Raw genomic sequence first — 25297 nt, forward strand, 5'->3', positions numbered from 1 at the left:
ATGGTACTCCCACACCACAACATCTAACCGGAAATTTTATTGCCAAATCTGCATTTATCCAATTAGTCGAAAAAAGCCAATTTGGGGGGATGCCTAGTGAAGACCCTCATTCTCATATGGAGGCTTTTTGTGACTATTGTGATGCGATCTCACAAACCGGTGTAACTCAAGGCCAAATTCGATGGGTCTTATTTCCTTTTTCTCTAATTGGCACCGCCAAACAATGGTTGAAAAGCCTTGATAAGGCTACTCTCGTATTGATTCTTGGAAGAAATTGGCTCTAGCTTTCTACAAAAAGTTCTATCCACCGGAAAAGACCAACATGCTAAGAGCTCAAATCACGGGCATTAAGCAAAGGGATGAAGAATCTTTGTATGAAGCTTGGGAGCGGTTCAAGGGAATTTGTCGCTCATGTCCTCATCATGGACTTAGCGAATGGTTCTTGGTACAACAATTTTGGAACGGTCTTTATGAAGATTCAAGGAACATTCTCCACATGGGATCAAATGGAATGTTCACGGAAGTTGACGATAATCAAACTTGGAACAAAATTGAGGAAATGGCGGTCCATAACTCACAATATAGTAGACCTCGCAAGGCTACTAGAGGAGGGAAGCATGAAGTGGACTCCATTACTCAATTGGGTAATCAACTTAGTGCTCACATTGATACCATTAACTTGAAGTTTGAAAAAGCAATGGCTAGACTTGAAGAAGCCTCAAAATCACCAAAGCATCATGTTAATGCCATTACGGCATCTTCATCAATCCCAAGTGGGATATGTGAGAATTGTGGAACTTTGGGACATGACCAAAGTGAGTGTAGGGGAACAAATGAACAAGTGAATGCTTTCCAAGCATACAAGAGTGGTACCCCTTACTCCAACTATTACAATGAAAACACCAAATTCCATCCAAATCTCTCATACAAAAGCCAAAATGTGCAAAACCCTCAATCAACATACACCCCACCTCCCATGAGAAACCAAAATCAAAGACCCTTTTACAACCAAAACCAAGGTTATAAAAATCAAACTCCATACAATCAACAAAATGACCAAGGTTTTGATGTTCAAAAAGCGGTCCTCCAAATGCAAAAGAATCAACAAGAGTTTTTCACTCAAATGCAAAAAGATAGTCAAGCAAAGGAAATCACCATCAACAACATTCTAGCTCACACCAAAATGTTGGAAACCCAATTGACTCAACTAGCATCTTCAAGCTCACAAAGACAAAAAGGGCAATTACCACCTCAAAGTAATCCCCCGAGACATGAAACGGTTAGTGCCATTCACTTTAGAAGTGGTACAAGGTATGAAGCACCGAAGAAGCAAGTTGAGGATGAAGTTGTGGAAGCTAGTGACAAAGAAGAAATTGTGCAAAACTCCAAGGATGGAGAAGAAATTTCAAAGAAAAATGAAGACAAGGTCAAGGAGAAGGAGCCCATTGTGATTAGACTTCCTTTTCCAAGTCGTCAAGCCAAGCCCAAATTTGATGACCAACTTGGAAAATTTATGGAAATTGTGAAGAATTTGTAAGTCTTAATTCCTTTCACGGAATTAATCAATCACGTGCCGGCCTATGCAAAATACATGAAAGACATCCTCACAAAGAAGAAGTCGATCCGGAAGCTTGAGACTATCGCCTTCACTAAGGTGATTAGTGTAATACTTAAAGGGAGTTCACCTCCAAAACTCAAAGATCCGGGTAGCTTCTCAATACCGTGTACCATTGGCAACACCACGATCAACAAAGCCTTATGTGATCTAGGGGCTAGTGTGAGTGTTATGCCGTATTCGGTGAGTAAAAGGTTAGGTATGGGAGAGCTTAAGCGCACCAAAATCACACTCCAAATGGCCGATAGATCGACGAAGACACCATTAGGGATATAGGAAGATGTTCCCATAAGAGTTGGGAAATTTTTCATCCCGGTGGACTTTGTCATTGTTGACATGGAAGAAGACTCCAACATTCCAATCATCCTAGGAAGACCTTTCTTACACACCGCGGGTGCGGTGATTGATGTGAAGCATGGAGAGCTCACTCTAGAAGTGGGAGATGAGAGTATAACTTTCAATCTTGACAAGACCATGAGAGCCCCCCGTTTGCATGAACCATGTTTTATGGTTGATCATTATAGCCGGAAGGATGAAAGGAAGAAATCGGAACTCCAATGGAAAAAGAAAATTGAAGATGCTCCATTCAAAGAGCAAGTGAATTGTGACAAGGAGAGCTTGCAAATCTCATCAAAGTCAAGCAAAGAAGAAGATGGCCTCATTGGCCAAGATAAGAAATTGGGAGAGTTGCCTCTATCAACTCAAGAGATCTTTAGTGATCAAGTAGATGAAGTTTGTGGTCTTTGGGACGATGAGTTTGAAGGGATTTTCAATCCCTACATTGGCAATGCTATCGATCAAGACCGACAACAAGGGCAAAGGTCTATTGGAGATCTTTATCACGATAATGAACAAGATTTTGATTACTTCTTCTAGGTGTTGAGCAACATCAACAACACCTTAGACATGCCCCCTTGACATCTCACTAAGGATGAGAGTTTGGTGGAGTCCTCCCTAAACCACCATTTGTAAATATTTCTAACTCCCTAACTCGCATTTCAATTTTTGTATTGCATTTTTTTGTCATTTTTGGATTTTTATGCATTGATCAAGATAATTATCATGTTTGAGAGAAGTGAGGGAGGGACTAATGATTTCAATTGATGTGTAGTGCTTTAGCATAGTGTGGGGATAGCAATTGCCTAGGCTATTCATGCCTTAGTAGTGCCCCCACAATGAAGAACACGGGATTTTGAAGAATGAAAAATGACAAGGGATATGAAAAATACACGGATGGAACTGAATCCGGGTAAAAGGGGTAGAATCCGAGCGGTTTCAAGAGAATCCGCCCGTCTTCAGGCAATCCGGGCATATTGGGCAGAAGACGCCCGTCCTTCATGAGCTGAATTTTTGAAATTCTTGACTGTTAGCAAATCCGGGCGTCTTGCAATAGAATCCGCCCGTCTTCAGAAAGACGCCCGTCTTTTTGGCTGAGAAAAACAAGAAAAATCCCTGTAAAGGAATCCGCCCGTCTTCACCACAAGACGCCCGTCCCGCATTTACAAATCCGAGCGTCTTTGCTGAAATACGCCCGTCTTTAGGCGAGAATTCCTGTAGCCCATCCAGACAGAATCCGGCCGTCCCGAAGGAAAGACGCCCGTCTTCCCCCTGCATTTCGAATTTTTTGGGTTCTTTATAAACCCCTCCCACATTCACTTCTTCATTTCTTCATTCAAAACACTACCAAAACCCTCAAAACCCTCATCCTCTCCACCACCAAAACAAAATTTCCTCAACCAAATTCAACCAAGTCAAATCCAAACTTCCTTTTAACAACAATCAATCACTCCTCTTCCAACAAAAATCAAAACCAAGCACCAAAATCTTCAACGTTTGAGTCGATTTTTGAATTCATAAAGGCAAAGCCTTTCATCTTTAAATCGATTTGGGTACACTTGGAAATTGAAGATTTTCACTCTTTTCTTGGTTTAATCATCAATGGCAAGGACAAAGGGAGCAACAAAGGCAACAAAGGCAAAGGCACCAAAGGCAAAGGCACTCTCAACAAGACAAAAGAGTCTTCAAGCAAAGAAAGCATTGGCTATGGTGGTAGCTAGCCCAAACTTGGAAGTGCAACCACAACAACCTCCCTTGGAAGCAACAACATCTACTACTCCGGAAATTGCTCAACTTTCGAACTATCCGGAGGTAATTTTCATTTCCAAATCCCATAGGGACACTTTTGCCAAGTATGCTAGAAAATCATTTCTATCCACCAAGTTTATTTGTGAAGATGCCTTGGAAAAGTTGGGTGTCCTTGAGCAAACTAGAGCCTTCTTTGAAAAAATGGGGTTGGAAGAATTGTTTACAACAAAAGAATTGACATACCCCTCCCTTACCTTAGAATTTTTGAGTTCTTTGAAAGTTACCAAGGTTGAGACTATGGAAAACATCGAGTTCCGCCTAGCTAATGTTAGTAGGCGCATCTCCTTTAAGGAATTAGGTAAAGCTTTGGGTCTTAGTGATTCACCGAGTTATTTCAAGAATGTTGGAAAGTATGACCCCGCTCCTCTTTGGGAGGCGATTTCCGAAAGGAAATTTGAGAACTATCATGTTAGTCGCGCTCTATTAGTCCACCATCCGGGCATTAGAGTGTGGCATAAGGTCATAGGGAACACAATCATTGCAAGAAAAGACACCAATCACTTTACAAAGCTCGATTTTGTTCTTCTTGAGTCGGCCTTGAATATTGGTAGGGAACACACCAAGCCTTTCAACTCTCTAAGGCTTTTGGTGGATAGATGGCTAAATGTCGATTGTGGGAAGCAAGGCACTACCGTTATTGTGAATGGAGGTCTAGTCACTATTCTAGCTAAATACTTTGATCCGAACTTCAAAAAGGATAGCAAGTATGTGGCAAAGAAGGGTGGTCATCTCATTGATATTGACACTTTGATAAACAAATACAAGTGTGTCTCTCATAACCCTCTTGACAACAAGTATGGATGGCTCACAAGTGAGGCTAGATCTTTTACTTTGCCTTCGAAGATTTGTCGTTTAAGTGTCCATCGGACCAACTATCTCCTTCCCCTTTCAAAAGAGGCCGAATATATCATCCGACAACAAAAGGGTGAAATTGAAATGCCCTCCTCTTCCATTGTCACACCACCCTATCCTTTCAAGTACCAAGAGTTCAAACCCGAAGGTGTTGAAGCAAGCAAAGATTATATGACTCTTCTTATGCAAGAGATGCACAAGCAAGCCTTCAAGGACCGGGAAGATGCTTACTTAGCTCAATATCCACCCCTCCTTCACTTAGCTAGGCAATGACTACTTGATCCTTCATGTCCTTTGCCTAGTTGGGCGGATAGGGAAGTCTTCTTTCCGAGTGCATCTAGGGGTGAGATTCCGGGTGACAATGAGGTTGTCGGTGATGAGGTTGTTGATGATAACATTGATGAAGAGACTAGTGATGAAGGAGAAGAGGATGATGAAGAAAGCAAACAAGGAAGTGAAGAGGGAAGTGGTTATGATTCCACTTCTAGTGAGGAAGATGATGATAGCGATGATATGGTGGAAGACTAGCAAAGCTTTGGAGGCTCCTACCCTCTTGAGGTTTGTTTCTTTCTTTCTTTGATTTACTTATTTATCTTGATCATGGTTGGAGTAGTCCTAGCACCATAGAGGACTAACACCTCGGCCCCATTGAGGTGTTCTTATTTCATTGTTCCCACTTTTGAAAATCCAAAATGACAAATTTAGTTTCATGCATTGCATTTGTGTGCATGAACTACACCCAACCTTAGGACATTAGAAATAATGTCTAACTCGGTTTGGGGAAGTACATGCATACGCAACGGGAGGTAATCTAAATTATCCTCTCCGTCATAAACAAAAACTCATGCATCATGTAGTGTAAAGTAGTGTAGCTTGCATTTAGTGTAGAAATCATGCATCATGTTTGCATAATTTCCCATCATTTTGGCCATTGAGGACAATGCCCATATTAGTGTGGGGATGGGGAATTCTAACTTAACTTTTATTCAAAAAGCCAAAATAAAAAAATTGAAAAATTTCAAAAACCATAAAAATTTGAAAAATTGAAAAACCAAAAACAAGTTCATTTCCTTTGTAGTGTAGTCATGTATATATTGTTGTATATATTGTGTTTGTTTTATCCTTGTTCACATTGATCGACTACGCCACATCCGAGACATGAGGATATTGAAGACCGCATGGTATGATCTTTCCAATCTCCTTTTTCCTCTTTATGTTAATGACTATGTGGCTTTATTTCGATTGATACGGTATAGCAATCTGAACTTAGGACTTGCATTTAGTTTATATGTCATTTTAGTTGGTAGAATTATTTGCATTAGGATGTATAAATGTTAGTTGCATCATGGCATGTAGTTGCATGTTAGAAAAATTTTGTGAAACCGTCTACTTGGGAAGCTTGACAAGTGTATATAGGCCCTAGTAGATGCTTTTTGTTCTTAAGACTTTGCTTTTTAGAATGCTTGTAAAACACCCTAGGATGTGTAATGCTAGTATCCTTTGACCCATGGATTAAGGCCTAGTCAAGAGTACCTTGTGGTGTGATAACTCCTTGGCTACCGTTTATTCCAAGGTGACCCTTGAAACCATGCATCCATCCATCATCCATGTTCTACCACATTTTTGTCATCAAAGGGAATGGGCACAAAAAGAAATCAATTTGAGTTCGATGAAATGAAAAGTGAAAGAAAGTTTGCAAAATGCATCAAATGAAAGGAGGAGCAAAAATAGACTCCTAAAGCTTCAAATATAAAGCACCCTCCCTACATATGGGGTGACTTTGAAAATGTTCAAAAGAAATGCAAAGAAAAGTTGAAAGTTGTCAAGTATTGAAATGCCAAAAATCAAAAAGAAATGGCAAGAAAGTGTTCTCAAATGTTATATGCCACAAGAAATTGGGGGGGAAAACATCAACAAAAGCAAACTCCCAAAATGAAACTCAAATTCTATCGATCCCTTTATCCATCGTATCCATTTTTGTGCATGGTAGAGAGGGGACGACCATTCTTCTTGCCTAGGCAAGAGGGGGAATTCCGCGATCCTCCAGTGTTTCTAACACCATAGGGAGTCTACTCTTGACAAAAGCATTTAAAGATTGAGGAAAAAGGTACCCTAGCTTGACCTAACTTGGAGGTGATTTATTGGTATCCTTCTAGGCTTAGTGGTTTGAATAAATTGCATCTATGAAGGAGTGTGTACCCTTGAATTGCTTCCCTTGTAGATAATTTCCGCCACTTAGATGAGGAAAGTGGCTATTCTTTTGTATATGCATCCATTATTTGATTTTGTGTGCTTAATGTTTGGATGTGTCGCCATTTTGGCAAGACCCACCTTGCCTTGCAAGAAGGCATCCTACCTCATGGTTGTCTTGTTGTGAGTTGAAGGGGCGGAGTGACACCCGCTAATTGTCTCATATCGGCTATGTTATTAGGTTAGTTTAAATAATGGTCCTAGTCTTTGTCACCTCTTTACTCGGGACGAGCAAAGGTTCGGTTTGGGGATATTTGATGTGACCATAATTAGAGCATATTTAGCCCCTGAATTAGCCTTGTTCCCATGCTTTTTAGTGCATATTTGGGTCATTTATTGTCTTTAGTTCTTTGTTTTGCATATTCTTTGAGATTTTGATCCCTTGGTAGGAAAGGAGTATAAATCTTGCATTTTCATGGCAAAATGAGACTAAATTGATTGAATTCAATGACCAAGCATCAAGGAGAGACAAGATTAGAAGGCCTTTGTACATATTATAGTAGATGGGCAATGATGAGTAAAGATCCTTGCATCCCCAAGGAAATCCCCAAGGATTTTATGAAGAAAAGGGAAGAAAAGAAGAAGAAACAAGACTGAGGAGCAATCCGTGCGGATTGTCCTGAAGACGCCCGTCCCCTGCACCACAATCCGTGCGTCTTCTCCCAAAGACGCCCGGGCAGCAGCATCCCAAAGACGCCCGTCTTCTCCCAAAGACGCCCGTGCAGAGACCCCTGAATCCGCACGTCCTGTGCCTAAGACGCACGAATTCCAAGACAGCACAACTTCGTTTCTTCAAGTTTCAAGAAAGATGCCCATCCTTCTAAAAATACCGGCGTTTCCTTAAGTAGGGACTTAATCGTCATTTAAGCCCTTAGTTAACCCTAATGCATCCACCTAATTTCCACTATAAATACCCCATTAGTCTAATTGGAAGAGCATGTTCTTCTTAGAAATCTCTAGTGTAGTTAATATCAATCAAATCTCTCTTTAATCTTGTAATCAACAATTAATCAAGTTTTAATACAAGTTTTATTTCCTTAATCTCTCTCTTGTTCATCCTTTATTTTGGGTAATTGAAGATTATTTGGGTTATTATTGGGAGATTGACAACCTCTCAATCAAGCATCAAGTACTTCTTTTATTCTTGCTTTATTATTGGAATCATTAGTAGGTATAATTCTCTTAATCCCTTTTTAATTATTGTTAATTACTTTCATTTATTCATCATGTTTCACTTTGTTGGTATGATTGACAACCTTGCTAGCATGTTCAACATGATAATGAGTGAGTAGTTCCTTAGCTAGGGTTAATGGGTAATTAGGGGAAACCAACATGGGGAATGATTCATGCTTAAATTAATATGCTTTCATGGTTTATTTGCTTGCTTGTTTTGATCTCAACTCATGCACATGTTATGTTTGATGAAATGCGAGCCTATGAATCCTTGCATTTTTTACCCATCACCTATCTTTTCAATGAGACTTGTAAGACATAAACCAACTCGAGTCTCATTAGACCATGCATGTTGTTGAGTAGGGAAGACTAAGTCGACTTGTAGGTGTTGTACAATCTAATCGATTCGGCTCCGGGACCCAAACTTTCCTAGGATTGTAAGATATAAACCAACTCGATCCATCACAACAATAATTGCTTGCTTATAATTTGAGAACATGTTTGTATGATCAATTCCCATGAATCCCCTATGACCCCATGACACCCTAGTGCTTTTTATCAATTGTTTACAACCCTTTTAATTCATCTTGCTTGTTTACGTTCATTGTTATTTAGTTTAGTGACCTTCTATTCAAACCCCAATTGTGACACCCCTAAGACACCACTAGTTGCAATAGAAATCTCATCTCAATTCCCGTCCCTTGGGATCCGACCTTTACTTGCCTCTTTACTAATTGTAGAGTTGTTTGTGAAGCTATAAATTGTGTTTTGGTCTAGGTGCTCCTAACGACAAGTTACCGAAAGATTGTCTCCGACCAGTATGTTTGTTGTGGTTGAGTCGGGTTGAGTTTGGGTTAGTAACATGTTTCATGTTGAGTTTTGTTTTGGTTGTTGAGTCGGGAGTGTAGTAGTGTGTGTCTTTGTTTTGTTGTGGTTTGAACTTCGGGGACGAAGTTCTTTTTAAGGAGGGAAGACTGTAATGCTACGGTTTTATGAGCCTCTGGTTACTCTATCGAGTGGGCCTTACTCTGTCGAGTAAGGGTGTTTTATGATTTAAAACAGTTTCTGACCTGTTGGGTACTCGATCGAGTAACCTCGATACTCGATCGAGTAGGCGGCACTCGATCGAGTATGTCATCTACTCGATCGAGTAGCCGGTTTACGGGGGGATGATTTGTCGGATTTTGTTAATAATGCGATTTAATATATAATCACTTCCGTCACTTTCTTAATACACTTTTACAAACCTAATTACTTTCAAGAGAGAAAACAATCTACGTTCTTCGCATCAATCGCATTATTGGCAAATCCCGGAGCTTGGAAGGTCGGAGTTCGTCTTTCTTTATACCTTTGTGATCCTTGTGTCAAGGGTAATATCTACGTACTGTTTTTATGGTATTTCGTTAAAGTTAGTCAAACCCTAATTTGGGGATTGTGGGTTTTGTTGTATTTCTTGATTGGTAGTAATTGTATAATTGTATGTTAGGAGGAGGATTCGTAGAAGAAGCCTTTTGATAACAGCTGTTGAGATCGTCTGGCTGTGTTGCTTTCCATGTAGGGTTTCCCTACTCAGTATTAGTCCCATAATATGTGGTGGTGATTTGTGATTGTTGATTGTTATCATACGAGTATTGTGACGGTTGTTGGTGTTGATTGTTGTTTAGTAGTTGTGATTGTTTGTATCTGTCTGTGTTCTTCGGGGTGCGTCCCTGGCTGAGTGGAGTCACTTGCGGGAGTGGCTTCACGCCCATTATTCGCCTTCTGTGGAACCCGCCATAGAAGGGATGTGCACATTAAGGAATTTGGGTTTATCGCTCGACAGAGATGAGCGGGGATTAGGTGGGAACGGTTGCGGTCCCCCACTGGCGGCGTGGAGTGACCTGTTGCGATGGGCACTCTGGGCAGGGCTACACACTTTAGTGTGTAGTCAGTATTGTAGAGTTGGGAATGGAGTTCGGAGTATATCTGTGATGATTGAGCTGTGTTGTTTGTTGTGTTGTGGATTATATAAATTGTGTGATTAGTACTGACCCCGTTTATTGTTTTAAAAACTGTGGTGATCCATTCGGGGATGGTGAGCAGTTGTTGAGCAGGTATGAGTCGAGTTACATGGGATAACTGGGATGTGCCACTTTCAAATGATAGAGTCTTCCGCTGTAGCCTGAGTAGTTTATTAAACATTTCATTTAGTTGAGTAGACAGTTGGTTTTGAGAACATGTAACAGTATTTTGGTATTTGGTTTTGGATTGTATCTTATTCACTAAAGTTATACTATTTAAATGCTGTTTCGTTATTGTCTTATGATTATCATTGCCTCGGGCAACCGAGATGGTAGCATCTTTATACCTGAGTGGTCCTGGTAAGGCACTTGGAGTATGAGGGTGTTACAATGCATGTGCGTGTATCAACTTTAATTCACGTACGATTGATCTCCTTGACAATAAGTACTACTCAAATGCGGGCTTGTCAGAGATATGCAAAGCGTGTCAGATAAATGTAAGTGGAGGTGACATGTAATTACGTTCAACTCAAAAGTGTTGTTATCGCTTTACAATTTCACTTTTGACGTTTCTTGTTTGTGCCAGGCGAGCCACATGAGCGACTATATGGAATCTAGGGACGAGGACGGAGGGAAATTCCTACCGGAGTACCAATTTCGTCAGGTTCAGTTTGCTTGGCAGAAGCAAACGATCAACGACACAGAGTCTGACTTGTTCACAATGATGCATATGTTAATGTACAAAGGTGATACTTTTGGTCATGTTCATCTTGAGAGGAAGGTGAACCGTCGATATTTGGTAATCCAGCTGGCAGCGACCCTTGTGCTAGCTGATATGAACATCATAGGGAAATGAGTTCTTACCAAGGTCAACGGTTTCATCGGCGAGAAAGACCAGATCCTGAAGCAACTAGAAGCTAGACGAAAACAGGCGAAAAATTAGAGAAAAAACCTGGGAAAAAATTGAATGTATTTCCATTCATTCTGTAGTCTCTGTTTTGTTTTTTGTTTTTTGATAGAAAGATAGTCTCTATTTTGCAACTCTAGTATGTTGTCAAGAAACACCTTAACAACTTAGGAAACATTTTCGGAATAGATTGTTATTATATCATCTTGGTCTGTTGAAATTAAAATCAAAGTTATACAAACAAGGGTAAAAGTTACACATAATTAGAAGTGTTATACAGATAAGTATAAGAGTTATACACTCTGTGAAGTAAAGTTATCCAAATTGTGTAAAGGAGTTATACAACAAATGACTGCAGTTATGAAAAGGCAAAATATAATAAGCTATGAGTTATACAAAAAAGGCTAAGAGTTATACGTTGAAGGCTTTAGTCAAATATATCCACAATTATACAAATAAGGGTAAAAGTTAGACATAATTAGAAGTGTTATGCAGATAACTATAAGAGTTATACACTCTGTGAAGTAAAGTTATCCAAATTGTGTAAAAGAGTTATACAACAAATGACTGCAGTTGTGAAAAGCTAGCTACTGAATGCCAAATTGTGAAGTAAAGTTATCCAAATTGTGTAAAAGAGTTATACAACATTAGCTTGAAGTTGCACAATCATATTACTGAAGTTATACAATCTGGAAGTTGAAGTTACCAAATTATATCATTTAAGTGCAAACTCCATTCAAAATAGACAAAAGCTAGCTACTGAATACCCCTTCCGTCTCACCAGATTTTTTACCTTTTAAAGAAAAAAGATTGTAAATAATTTGTTGAGACGGAGGTATTTTTCTACTGCCTGCTACTACAGCCTGTTAAGTTTCCTTATTCTTCTTTGTCTTCTTCTTCTTCTTCTTCTTCTTCTTCAGATGCTGGTGAAGACGGTGGATGCTCAGAAAATGGGTTATGGTAGTTCTGTTTATCGTGGTGTGCCATTTGTTTGCAGTTATTACACATGCGCTTTGGCTTACAAGCCAAGGCAATGGCTTTAGCCTTAGCTGACACCATTCTTTTACCGCTGCCTTTGTTTTTGGATTGTTTTGGTGGAAGTATTGTTACCTCGTCACTGGCAGGGCAACCAAGAATTTGCTCCAATTCCTGGTGATTAGTCAAAGCTTTCTTGTACGGTAAAAGTTTCTCCTTGAACTCTCTAATTAAGGAGCTTAAATTCACAACTTCAGTCACACTCATGCCACGAAGTAAACCAATGGTCACATGAACTTCTGACCACAACTTCACCATCTCAACTTCTTTTCCATCAGCGCTACTATTTGAATCTGTTTGTTCACCATTACATTCTGATAATCTGAATTTCAATGCATCTTTTCTCCATCTTGTAGCAACGTAATCATCTGGAATTGTCTTCTTGTCGTTAGCCGACAAAATCCATACTATATGTCGGCATAGAATTCCCATCCTTTCAAACATCACACAGTTGCACCATGCAGCCAGTGTCCCTGTAATCAAATTAAATTATGAAGTTACTGTCATCTAAATAACGTCTCCGTCCATATAGAAGTAGAGGTATGCATATAATAACAAGAGTTATACATTCTGAAAGTAGAGTTATACATATGGCAACAAGAGTTATACATTCTGAAAGTAGAGTTATACATATAATAACAAGAGTTATACATTCTGAAAACTAAAGTTATTCAGAATGTAATCAGATTTATACAACAAATGACTGCAGTTCAGTGAACAATTGTATAACTTCTATGTTCAGAAAATGTAACTTTGGCACGATATCTAGCAACTTCAGTGAACTACCACATAGATAAACATTATGCCAAAATGTTGTTACCTGAGTTGTACTCTACGTTGAAACTTTTCTCTCTGCATGAATCCTTAACGACAGTCACCTCAACTCCATCGACTTCAGCATAGCCCTCGGTCTTACATGTATCGATTGAGCAAATGCCCTCTAGTTGGAATTCCTTGAAAACCTCACGGGTATAAACATTCGACGCGTATTCCTCTATGGCTAAATGCGTCCCCCTTGCTGGTGTTGAGTGTCGGTTTTCATGGTCAAGTCTCTTCTGCGTATGTCGTTGATGGTCCATAGCGCTTTCAAAACGCATCCAAAACTCCACTAACGTACCTGACTTCTGCTCAAACTTCTTAAAAAAACTATTAATGCTCTCTGATCTCTGGGTTGTCCTCATTACACCACCCATGTTCAAGTCCCTGCAATGAGCCATCACCCATTGGCTCCTTTTATCGTACGCTTCTGTAAACCACTCTTCGTCCACAAGACCATGCGCTTCCATTATTTCTGTCCACCTAGCATCAAAGTCGTCTGCTTCTAGGTTGTCGTCCCATATAATGTTGTTCAATTTCTCAAGGAACTCCTTATAATCCTCCCTTGTCACCCCGAACTTCGTTGGCACCTTGTTCATTATATGCCACATGCAAAATCGGTGGCGTGCAGTCTTGAAGGCAAGGGGTACGGCCTTAATAATCCCCGCATCCTGATCTGTGATAATGTACTCGGGCTCCTTTCCACCCATAGCATTCAAAAACCTGTTGAAAACCCACTGGAAGGATTCATGGTCTTCATGGGCAATCAATGCCCCACAAAATGTTACTGGTCGCTTATGGTGATCTATACCAGTGAATGGCGTGAAAATCATATCATACTTGTTTGTCGAGTATGTTGGGTCGTACGACACTGCATCTCCAAAAACGGAGTAGTTCCTTCTAGCCTTCACACCCATTGCCCTTCGAAGGCTATTATCCTTATCAACTTCATAATCAAAATAAAACTCCTGCCTATTTTGTGCCATATTCTTGAACCGGTCTATGAACAATTGACTGTCTCGTTTATGGATGAAGCATTTCACATCTCTGTGGAAGTTCTTAAAATCAGTTAAGGATGCACCAATGTTCTCGAACCCGTTTACGAGTTCCTTACACAAGTTGTACGTCCTAGTTGCTCCTATACTCAACTGCAATGGACAAGATATCCTGATCAGTGCTGACTAATAATCAAAAATTCCTTAACTATAACTCTTACACCTTTTCGTATAACTTCATGAAACATATGCATAACTCCATTCATGGATTGTGCAACTTCTTATTATTTATAACTCTTACATCTGAAAGTATAACCTTGACTGCGATTATGTATAACTCTAATAACTTTCTTTATAACTCTAAGGCTGTTATAAATTATTCTAGATTTTTTAAAAATAATTAGAAGTTTCACAATCAATTACTCGAGTTTTACATAAACTTGTCTGAAGTTGTACATACTGTTGTAGAGAAGGGTCTAAGAGTTATACAGAAGTGTCTTAGAGTTATAACTCTAAGATCTCGGTGTATAACTTTAGACTACACTACGTATAACACTTCCACATTTATGTATAACATCAACGAGTCTTGTTTGCCATTCAATTACTGGAGTTTTGATTAATAGTAAACTAACCCTTGAGTTGTACATTATCAAGTACTTGTGAAAATCTTCTATGTTCCGCGACATCTTTTGAAACTGACGATCCTCACTAGATACAAGCTCCTGATTATGCCCCATATGGAATCGGTCAATTACTAATACTCCATTCTTCATAAATAGCCTGACATGTGCTTTGCACTCTACCCTCTTGATTGTATATTTCCTCTGTTTCGCAGTTGTTAATCCCCATTGCATTTCTTCTTCCCTAATCCCGATCTCATTTTTTTTAATTACTGCCTGGCCTTTTGGGACATATGTGAATCCTTCTCTGTTGCAAACCAGTAACTTTGACTTGATTTCACCATCGCGCCATTTTTTCGTCGTATACTTCCGAACATCAAACCCGGACGCTAGTGCATAAATTTTATAGAATGTCACTGCCTCGTCGATTTCAAAAAATTGTTGTCCTACACAAGGTGTAAACTCCGCTGCCAAATGCTTATAATACTCAGTTTCCGCTTCCTTACGACCATCTGAGTAGAACCATACATCCATGAGATGATTAAGGAATATATAACTCCAAGCATAGAATGTATAACCCCAAGTATATAATGTATAACTCTAGGCATATAATGTATAACTCTTAGCATTTACTGTGTAACTCTAAGTATAAAATGTATAACCACAACTACAGATACAGGCTATAACAACGGGTAAAAACCGTTGTAAAAACAAAAAGCGGCCGTTGTAGAAGGTATTTACAACGGTTTGGTTATTTAATGAAACCGTTGTCTAAAGTATTCACCACGGTTAAAAGCCGTTGTTGTTGGGTGTTCTCCGTTGTTGAAAGTGTTTCAAAAATTTGGAGGGAATAATATAACAACGGTTGTCGTATGTATAACCGTTGTTGTAACTTTCCCTCCAAAATTGTGAAGTCTTTTGACAACGGGTTTATGCTACATACCCGTTGTTGAAATTGTTAGTAACAACGGTTCTTAGTTGAAGCAAACAGTTGTTGTAACTTTACCTTCAAAATTGTGAAGACTTTTAACAACGGTTCTTCGTTTAAAACCTGTTGTTGAATATTATGCGCGGGTATTTGTAAAAGTCATTCACAACGGTGTTTTTTTTATTAACCGTTGTGAAAGGTCTTCACAACGGTTTTTTTTTAGTAACCGTTTTTATTACGAACTCCTAATGTTTTGAAAAATTAAATTTGTTTCATGCCATTCAAAACCTCGCATATATCAAAGAAGACACCATATACCAAAGACCAAAGATAAATCACAAATGGGTTCATCGAATTCAATAGATTCAATTCAACCACAACAAAGAAGATCATATATATATATATATATATATATATATATATATATATATATATATATATATATATATATATATATATATATATATATATACTTACAAGGAGTTGAATTTACATGAACTAATCATTCCCTAACTTCAACAAAAAATTTACTAATAAGTTGATCTAAACTCTGAGTATCATGCATTTCGATTTTCTAAGACGTAGTTGCCCCACATGTCTCTTACCTCGTCTATATCTATACTTGAGTACTTTCAATCTGTTGACGGGTTGATTGCATACTGGGAAAAAACAAAGAGAAGACATTATGGTATATATAGCAAAGTTAGCAAGACAACATTAGCAACATCACGGTATATATAGTAGCAAGCAAGACAACATTAGCTCTAATTTAAAAAAAGTAATAAACACATTATTAAATTACTAACCTTTTCTGGAATAATGATATATCTTCGCCTAATAATCTCCAACATGAACCGACAAGCGTAGTATCCACATTGTATGCTATCCGGCTCAAGAGGGGCCTATTATTACATAAAAAAAACAGACGAGAGAAGGCTCACATCAGAATCTTGAACTTTAGGTATTGTATTAGTATTAAACACAGATTTTGCACTTAATGTTATTGTATTTGAGCACGTACCCCTGTTATCGTAATAAAATCAGGGCCAACATCAGAATCTTTCGTGGGTTGATCCTGCTCGTTTGCTCTTTTCTTCTCAAAGGCCCTTTTTTTAAAAAATAAAAAAGGAGGCAGAAACTCATTTTTTTAGGGGCAAAAATGAGCTTTTTTCTATAAATAAAAATTGAAACTTAATGTTATTATAAATAAATCAGTATTATAAACTTACATATTAATCAAGCGCTTAAAAGTCTCGCTTGGTTGATGATGTAAAGAGTCCAACCGTAAAACTTTATTCCTTGTCGGCATGATGGCTGCTAGCACCCAATGAGTCCTACATCAAGAGACATCATCATTATTAACAAGTACATATATTAGTTATGAAAATGCAATTGTAGAGGGAAACGTAATATTAATTTGTTTATTACCCTTTTTCATTATAAGCGCCAAAAATCAGCTTCTTGGTTGTCGCCAATTGCTGAGCAATATAATCTACCCGTTGTTCGAACGAGAAATCCGCAATAAATAAAGATAAAACATAGGGGCACAGGAATCCGTATTGATCAGATGGAATATTCTTCTCGGGGATCACTCTCAATTTCAATATCCTACATTATTACGGTATTAATTCCGGTATTTAAAACACTATCTAGTAGTCAGAATATTAGACTATGAAATTATTTATTAAGAAACTTACTTCATCCAAACAAATACGTGTGCTATATCAATCTGGTCTAGGCCAGCCCATACGGCTAGCATATCCCATGATAGATGTGCTTGGCGCTCAACCCCTAGAATATCCTCCTCGAGCGGAATAACTATCAATTGCTCGGTGGCTATGTGATGGCCAGCCTCCTCATGCAGTTTCCTCATCGTCACCGTTCTTACATATCCCATGTAATCCTTCCCTTTATATTGTGTGGAGTTTAAACTCCTAACTTTCAGGTTCGGGAAAGAATGAGTCTTTGATTTTGTGCTACTACCACCAGCCTACACATGTAGTAGATAATTAAAATAATAAAAAATCCAAAGGTAACATATCCTAGTTGGAGTAATAAAAATAAAAGCGTAATTAATTAAATACCTCGTCAACCTCGCTTCTTTCAATGATGAGGTAGTAGTAGCAGGTAAGACTGGGACTTAGGCTTATCAGTCTTTTTTGTCCCCTACACAAAATTTCCATGCTTTTTAGAAATACAGACAAAATATAAATAAAGGGAGGTTTTTAAAAAATGGAGAAGTTAATTAAATACCTCATCAAGTTGTTGTCTCGACGAGGTCGTTGGCATGTCTGTGGACTTAGGCTTATCCGCTGGCCGGCTTTTTTGTTCCCTACAAAAAAAAAATAACATATAAATTTAACATATAAAAACATTCAACAATTAAAAATTTAACATATATATATAAAGGTATTTCTTCTAACCCCAATCGCTTTCCGCCGAGGCGAGACGGCCGAGCCAAGTAGATGTGAGTATCGGCCATTGGATAAAACTTCCAAGCGCATCTCCCGTAATGGTAATGTCGTCACGAATCGGGACAGTACATTTACAAGTTTTCATGGCCTGGTAAGACTGTAGTTATCTCTACTTTGGTATGATTCGGCAAAAGTTTTTCGCCATGAACTACGCTTTCATTGCTGCAGATTTGGTTTCTACGAGAGCCCGGCCAACACGCACATGTGGCTTTTCGGTTTTAGGTCGCAAGAATAATCGGCCTCTTGTTTACAACCTGAAGAATATACACATACATTATTATATCTTTGCAAAAACGCTTGATTCAAAAGATTTTGCAAAAACGCTTTCGTCTCAGCCGATTTTTGCACAAACTTCAGTATTCATATAAATTTAACTAATTAAACACTTCATGCATACCTTACTGAAAACATGGAACTGACTTGAAGGGGATGTATGCTGTTTTCCATCAGCCGTCTTCTCAAGTTGCATCTCCTTTTCAGACCCATTATTTACCTAATAAAATTAACCAATGGCACCATGTCAGAAGTTATAGCATTAGAGCTGGCAGGGAACACACCCCCTGATCTTACCCAAAAAAAAAAATAAGGAAGTATTAGGTACCTGATCGGCTTTAGTTGTTACAACTTCAGAAGCATTATTAGGTACCTGATCTTTCTGAATCTCGTTGACCGATACTTCCTTCTCATGTATTGCCAAGGTAGTAGCGGCCTCTTGACCAATCTGTTGTACCTTATTATTACCCCCTTTAGAAATGACATCCTCCATCATCTTCACTTCTTCTTCGAAAAGCTTACCTCCAAAGATTCACTTTAGTAGTACGGATGCCATTAATCAAGTCGCTTGCCAAGAATGTAATGTGTCAGCCATTTTTATCCCAACAATAACATGTGAATTGAACTTAAATGAAAATAATAGAATAAATGTTACCATGTCACCTTCTCTCGACTTAGTCTTCCTTTTATTCTTTATCGGGAAGTTGTCCCATAATATTTCGTTACTCCAACCTGTAACGGGACGCCCCTCAAACGACCTGGATGTTCGGGTCGGCCGATCGCTCTAGCAAGAACGTCATTACGACCACTGGGAGTGAATTTCCCTTCTTCTACCTCTTTCAATACGTTGTCCTATAATATATTAAATAAACTTCAAATTATATTTGTGACTAAAATAATAAAGTTAGTAATGAACTCGTCTTAATAAAATAATGCTTACTATGTTGGCCAACACTTCCTCATCATATTTGTCACGCGACCGGGATCCTTTAGGCGTGTGCCCTTCTTTATAAGTTACATGCCGATCCACCTCTTTCACTCCCTTTGCCACCTACACATTAACATGGTAACATTTATACACGTAAATGTGTATCAATGCAAGTCCAAGTGTGATTAAAAAAATAAAGTCTGATCACAGGGGAATAATGCATGCTACTTACGAGGTTCTCTTCTATCTTTCTGTAACCGCCTCGAGAACCATACCATTTCCCCTTCTTGCATGAAATGTTAGCACGATTTCTTCTGCTAACGGCCTTCAAATAATTATATAAAAGCGCAAGTAGATGAGATAATAAAAAGATTATATAAAGGACTCATTAATTAAAAAATGATAGCTAAATCGTTAAAAGGCGAGGATATTTAACTTGAAACTTCTCAGTAGTTCTCATCTTTTTGAAAAGATCCCATTGTTCCTGCTTGATGGTGGGACACTTGTTTTCCGGTGGGCTCTTACACATCTCCCTCGTTGCCTTGTCCACATACAACCAATCCCTAGCAACGTCACACCTCCACTGCCTGTGGACATCCGCTGCCTTATGCATTAAATACTTATCATGACTTTCATCGGGTATAATAAAGCCTTCCTTTACACGAGCCAAGTATAACTCCGCCAATTTTGGATTCAAAGTTCTAACATCATCTAAATGGATAGGCACAAACTGTCTTGTGCAAGTACCAATCCAACTGGAGAAAAGACCCGCATTTGGACCAGTAGGGAAACCCATCTCACTCCATGTTATTTCGAACGGCTGTTTAGCGGCTATAGCTGCAAGGACTTTCTGGCACTTCGTAGCACCCCTCTCACCAGGCTTATTATCACCAGGCTTATTATTCTTTTGACTTCTTTTACGTTTTTCACCCATGATAATCCTAAAACCCAAATATGAATGATATAGGAAATGAACAACTTAACAACATACATGCAGAGTATTATCTAAAACCCTAAACCCTAATAGGAATAAAAATTTAAAACAACAGATTGAGCTTCTAAAATCCTAAACCCTAATAAGAGGAGTGAAGTAGATGATGCGGGATGATAAAGATAACAAAGAAGACGAAAAACAAACAGATGCATGAAAAAGAAAAAAGATGATCGTCTTAAAACCCTAATGACGAAACACAAAATTAAAGTGAACATACCTGATGATGATGATGATAAAGAAAACGAGCAGGATGATAAGGGAAGGCAACGGAATCTGGGCGTCGGAAATTGGGCGACGGTCGGCAACGAGAATGTAGAAAGCGAGAGAAGAATTAACTCAGGATACCAACGGTTGAACTAATGTTGTGTGTGTTTGTGTATGGTATGCTGTATGGGTTTGTTAATTAGTTTTTTATTAAGACAAACTATTGACAACGGGTGCTCAAAGAAGAACTGTTGTTATATGTTAATAACAACGGGTCAATAAAAGTCAACCGTTGTCAAAACTTTATTACAACGGTTAAAATATACCCGTTGTAATATATTTTTACCAAATTTGCGCCAAAATGAAATATGTCAAAAAAAAGCATTGACAACGGGTAGAGGTACTACACCCGTTGTTGAAAGTATTAACAACGGGTAATTTAAATATAACCGTTGTTATTGTTGAACCGTTTTTTTTTTTTTTAAATTATCAGAATTCCATTACAGTCCAAACTCAGAATAATACATACTATAACAAAGCACACCATATACTGCAACATTATTCAAAGAATTTCAACACCAAAGATCCACATCTAATAATAAGATCAAGAAAATAAGACAACACCAGCATGCATGCATACTGCATATCTAAGCTACAGGATTTACCATGCCATGCAAATTTGGGAATTTTTATTTAACAATATAATGACCATTATTGATTTACCAATAAATTAAACCATCAAATTATTGGTCCGAAAATGACTCAAAATGTTGGTCATCCATATCACCGTGTCCCGATGAACTATCTCGGGATCGGGGCGTTTCTTGATGTCATAGTTTCTTCGTTAACCCAAATACCTTCACCATGGTCATCACGCATATAGATGCTTTAAGTGTCCTCATGATCAGTGTCAACATCGTCGAAATAAGATACAGTGGTAGACTGATCCATTCCCTCAAAAACGACATCCCGATCATCATCACCATTATCGGATGGACTACTCCTTCTACTCCTTATAGACAAGACAATGACCACTTCTTATCCATAGGATCGGTGACATAGAACACTTGTTTAGCTTGGGATGCCATTATGAAAGGATCATCCTTATTATTGCCAACCTTACCCAGATTGACCAACGTAAATCCCATCTTATCCTTTCGGACACAATGGATGTTGTTATCAACCCAATTACATCGAAACAAAGGCATTGTGAAATCAATGTAATCTAGTACCAATATTTCTTGAATAACACCATAATAAAGGCATTTTCCCCAAATAGGCTTTTTATCTTTTGAAGTAGCAAAGTGCATTGCCTCAAATTCATAACTCACACCACTATTTTGCATTGTGCTCAACTCATCTTGCTCATGGTGTAAAAAGTATATCCATTAATGGCAAAATCGTTGTAAAAGGTGACCCCGGCATTTGGACCTAAACCAAGACGTAGTAACCTAGGAGAGATGTCATCACCAGTTTGATCAATACACTCTAAGACAATATTCCTAAACCACTCTGCAAACGTCTTCGTATGCTCGTTCGCAATCCACTTCTCGGTCTTGTTTTGGTGATCGTATTTGAGCTCATCTTTGTGTTGTTGAATATAAGGTTGCACCTCATCTTCGTTGTTTAGCACATACATGTGTGCTAAATGCAACATTTCACGTGTCACAATTTTTTCAACCTGGCCCCTAATACCTTTTCCGGTCATCCAGTCACTATGACGATTCTTAGGAACGCCAATCAACTCCTTCGGGGAGAGATGAGCGTAACAATATGAAAGAGCTTCGTCTAAAATAGCGCGTTCAAAGAATACAACCTTCCGGACGATACCCATTAGATGTATAGTCCTTGTAGACTTTCATCAATCTTTCGAAAGGATACTGGTATCTCAAGTACACGGGCCCAAGGTACAAAATCTCCCTAACCAAGTGAATGGTCAGATGAATCATGATAGTGAAGAAAGAGGGTGGAAAATACATTTCCAACTGACAAAGAGAGGTTACAACGAGGTCCTGCAATGAATCCGCTTCATCGGGATCGATGACTTTCTCGCATATGGACTGGAAGAAGAGACAGAATCTAGTTATAGCATATCTTACCTTTTCAGGTAAAATGGAACGAATAGCCACAAGTAGTAATTGTTGCATCAAAGTGTGACAATCATGTGACTTTAACCCGGTGAGTTTTAGGTCTTGCATCGACACTAGGCTTTTGATGTTTGACGAATAACCATGTGGCACTTTAATTCCATTCAAGCATGCACAGAACTCTTTTTTCTCATTCCGTGAAAGGGTATAAGTCAAGCGGTAAAAATGTACGATTACCTCTCTTCCGTGGTGCCAACTCTAGCCTAATACCCATCATTTTCATATCTTCCCTAGCTGCGGCGTTATCCTTTGTTTTACCAGGAACATTCAGAAGGGTATTGATAATATTATCACGGACATTTTTCTCAATGTGCATGAAATCGAGGCAATGCCGACCTCCAGTCGTGCCAATATGGAAGTTTATCAAAAAATATGGATCTTTTCTTATACCCACGAGTAGACAATTTAGAGCCGCTCTTCTTCCCATAATCTATCTCAATATGCTTTACTTTATGATAAACTTCATGCCCACTCAAAATTCTAGGAGGTTGACGAAGTTCTTGTCTTCCATTGAATGCTTTCCGCATCTTGCGATAACAATGGTCATGATACAAGAACCTCCTATTTCCCATATACACATACTTACGAGAAGACTTCAAGTATTCAGACTCGATATCCTCCCCACACAATGGACAAGCCTCTTTCCCATGAACTGTGTGCCCAGAAAGGTCGCCATAAGCCGGATAGTCAGTTATTGTACACAATAACATCGCTCTCAAATTGAAAGTTTCGTTCTTATATGCATCAAATACTTCTATCCCACTATCCCACAACAATCGCAAATCATCTAGAAGAGGTTCCAAATATACATCTATATCATTTCCAGGTTGTTTAGGGCCGAAATTAACAACGACAACATCAAATACTTTCTTTTCATGCACACATATGGAGGTAAGTTATAAATAGCCAACACTACTGGCCATGTACTATGTTGGCTACTCATGTTTCCGTGTGGGTTCATTCCATCGGGGACGCGCTAGACGTAAGTTTCTAGGTTCATTGCCGAACTCGGGATACTTAGCGTCGAACGATTTCCATTGCTTACCATCTGCCGGGTGTCTTAGCTTTCCATCATTTATTCTTCCCCGTTTCCTGCCAAGTTAACATTTTTGCATCATCGGGATTCGCATAAATCCTTATGACTCTTGGTATCAATGGAAAATACCACAACACCTTAGCCGGGATCCCTTCCTTATCCTTATAACGCCACTCCAAACATTTAGGGCAATTGGTTAAGTTTTGATATAATTTCCGATACAATATGCAATCATTTGCACATGCATGTATTTTCTCATATTTCATACCCACTCCTCTTATTAGTTTTTTCGCCTCATATGTCTTAACAGGTAGAACATTACCATCTGGAAGCAACTCCTTTATCAAGGCTAAAAAACTAGTGAAACACGTATCACTCACCCCATTTGCCCCCTTGATATTATACAACTTCACCACAAACGACATTTTTGTGAACTTACAACCAGGATACAGAGGTGCTTCGGACTCACACAACTTCTCATACATGTTGTTAAGGTCATCCCAATTACTAGTGTCATCACCTACATCTTCAAAAGCAATGGACTCATCATCATTCTCTTCATTATCTATAGACCCAACATTCAACTTCTCTACTTCCAACTCTTCCAACTCAAAAACTCGGCAAACTCAGGATCATCGGTTAGCCTTTCGTGTACCTCAACATCATCTTCTTCAGAGTTATTCTCTTCCTCTAATGATTCCCCATGAAAAATCCAACGTGTATAAGATCGACTAAATCTCCACTTTTCTAGGTGTATTTTAACGTCCATAAAAGCCATATAGCTAATATTACCACATCTTTCACAAGGACATGCAATACTAGAAGAACCTTTCAAATTGTTCGAAACGAATTCATAAAATTCAGCTAAACCATCCTTGTAGGTGCGGTCACTCATATTTGCATCAATCATCCAAGTTCGAGTCATTATTCTACATTCGTAATAATAGGCAACTAATTCAGAAAATACAATAATAGGCAAACAAATAAACGAAATTCAGGAAAGCAATTAAGCTAAATTATCAACAAATTAGATAATAACCCAAAAAATCCTATATCTATAAGCGTTGCTAAGAAACATATATATACCTGATTGATAAACACGATGAGGGAGAGAAGACGGTGACAAAAGTGACGGAGATGAAGACAGAGGGACGATCAGGGAGGAATGGAGGATGATATAGTAGCAGTATTAGCTTGTGTTTGTGTTTTGTAGCGTATAGCAGAATAAAGCAATCTGTTGTTCTTAAGATTTTCATAACATTAATAACAACGGTTATTGAGTCTACAACCGTTGTTAAAAAGTATTAAAAACGGGTTCTAATATAACCGTTGTGATTACTTTTCACTAATTTGGCGCCAAACCATTAACAACGGTTAAAATTTAACCGTTGTTATTAGTTTTTTCATTAACAACGGTTTTTAAAGTATGACCCGTTGTTAAAACCAATAACAACGGTTATCAACACAGAACCGTTGTAATTAAGTTTGGTAAAATTCGCGGAATCAATTCTACAACGTGTTTTGATGATTTTCGTGAATAAGCGTTGTTAAAGGGCCGTTGTGGTTGCCTGTATTTGTAGTAGTGAACTCTAGGCATATATTGTATAACTCTTAGCATTTACTGTATAACTCTAAGCATAGAATGTATAACTCTAGGCATATACTGTATAACTCTAAGCAGAGACTGTATAACTCTAGGCATATAATGTATAACTCCAAGAATATAATGTACAACTCTAAGAATATAATGTATAACTCTAGGCATATAATGTATAACTCTAAGCAAATAATGTATAACTCTATGCAGAGAATGTATAACTCTAGGCATATAATGTATAACTCCAAGAATATAATGTACAATACTAAGCATAGAATGTATAACTCTAGGCATATAATGTATAACTC

General features: G+C 38.4%; 1 non-coding gene across 1 annotated transcript; it reads right to left on the reverse strand.

Moving 5' to 3' along the window:
- Positions 1 to 322: 322 nt before the first annotated feature.
- LOC141610156 (small nucleolar RNA R71) lies at positions 323 to 429 on the reverse strand. The gene has a single exon (XR_012528053.1). It is a non-coding gene; the product is annotated as a small nucleolar RNA R71 (small nucleolar RNA).
- Between the last annotated feature and the right edge of the window lie 24868 nt (positions 430 to 25297).

The sequence above is a fragment of the Silene latifolia genome, chromosome 10 (assembly GCF_048544455.1).
Source record: "Silene latifolia isolate original U9 population chromosome 10, ASM4854445v1, whole genome shotgun sequence".
Lineage (NCBI taxonomy): Eukaryota > Viridiplantae > Streptophyta > Magnoliopsida > Caryophyllales > Caryophyllaceae > Silene > Silene latifolia.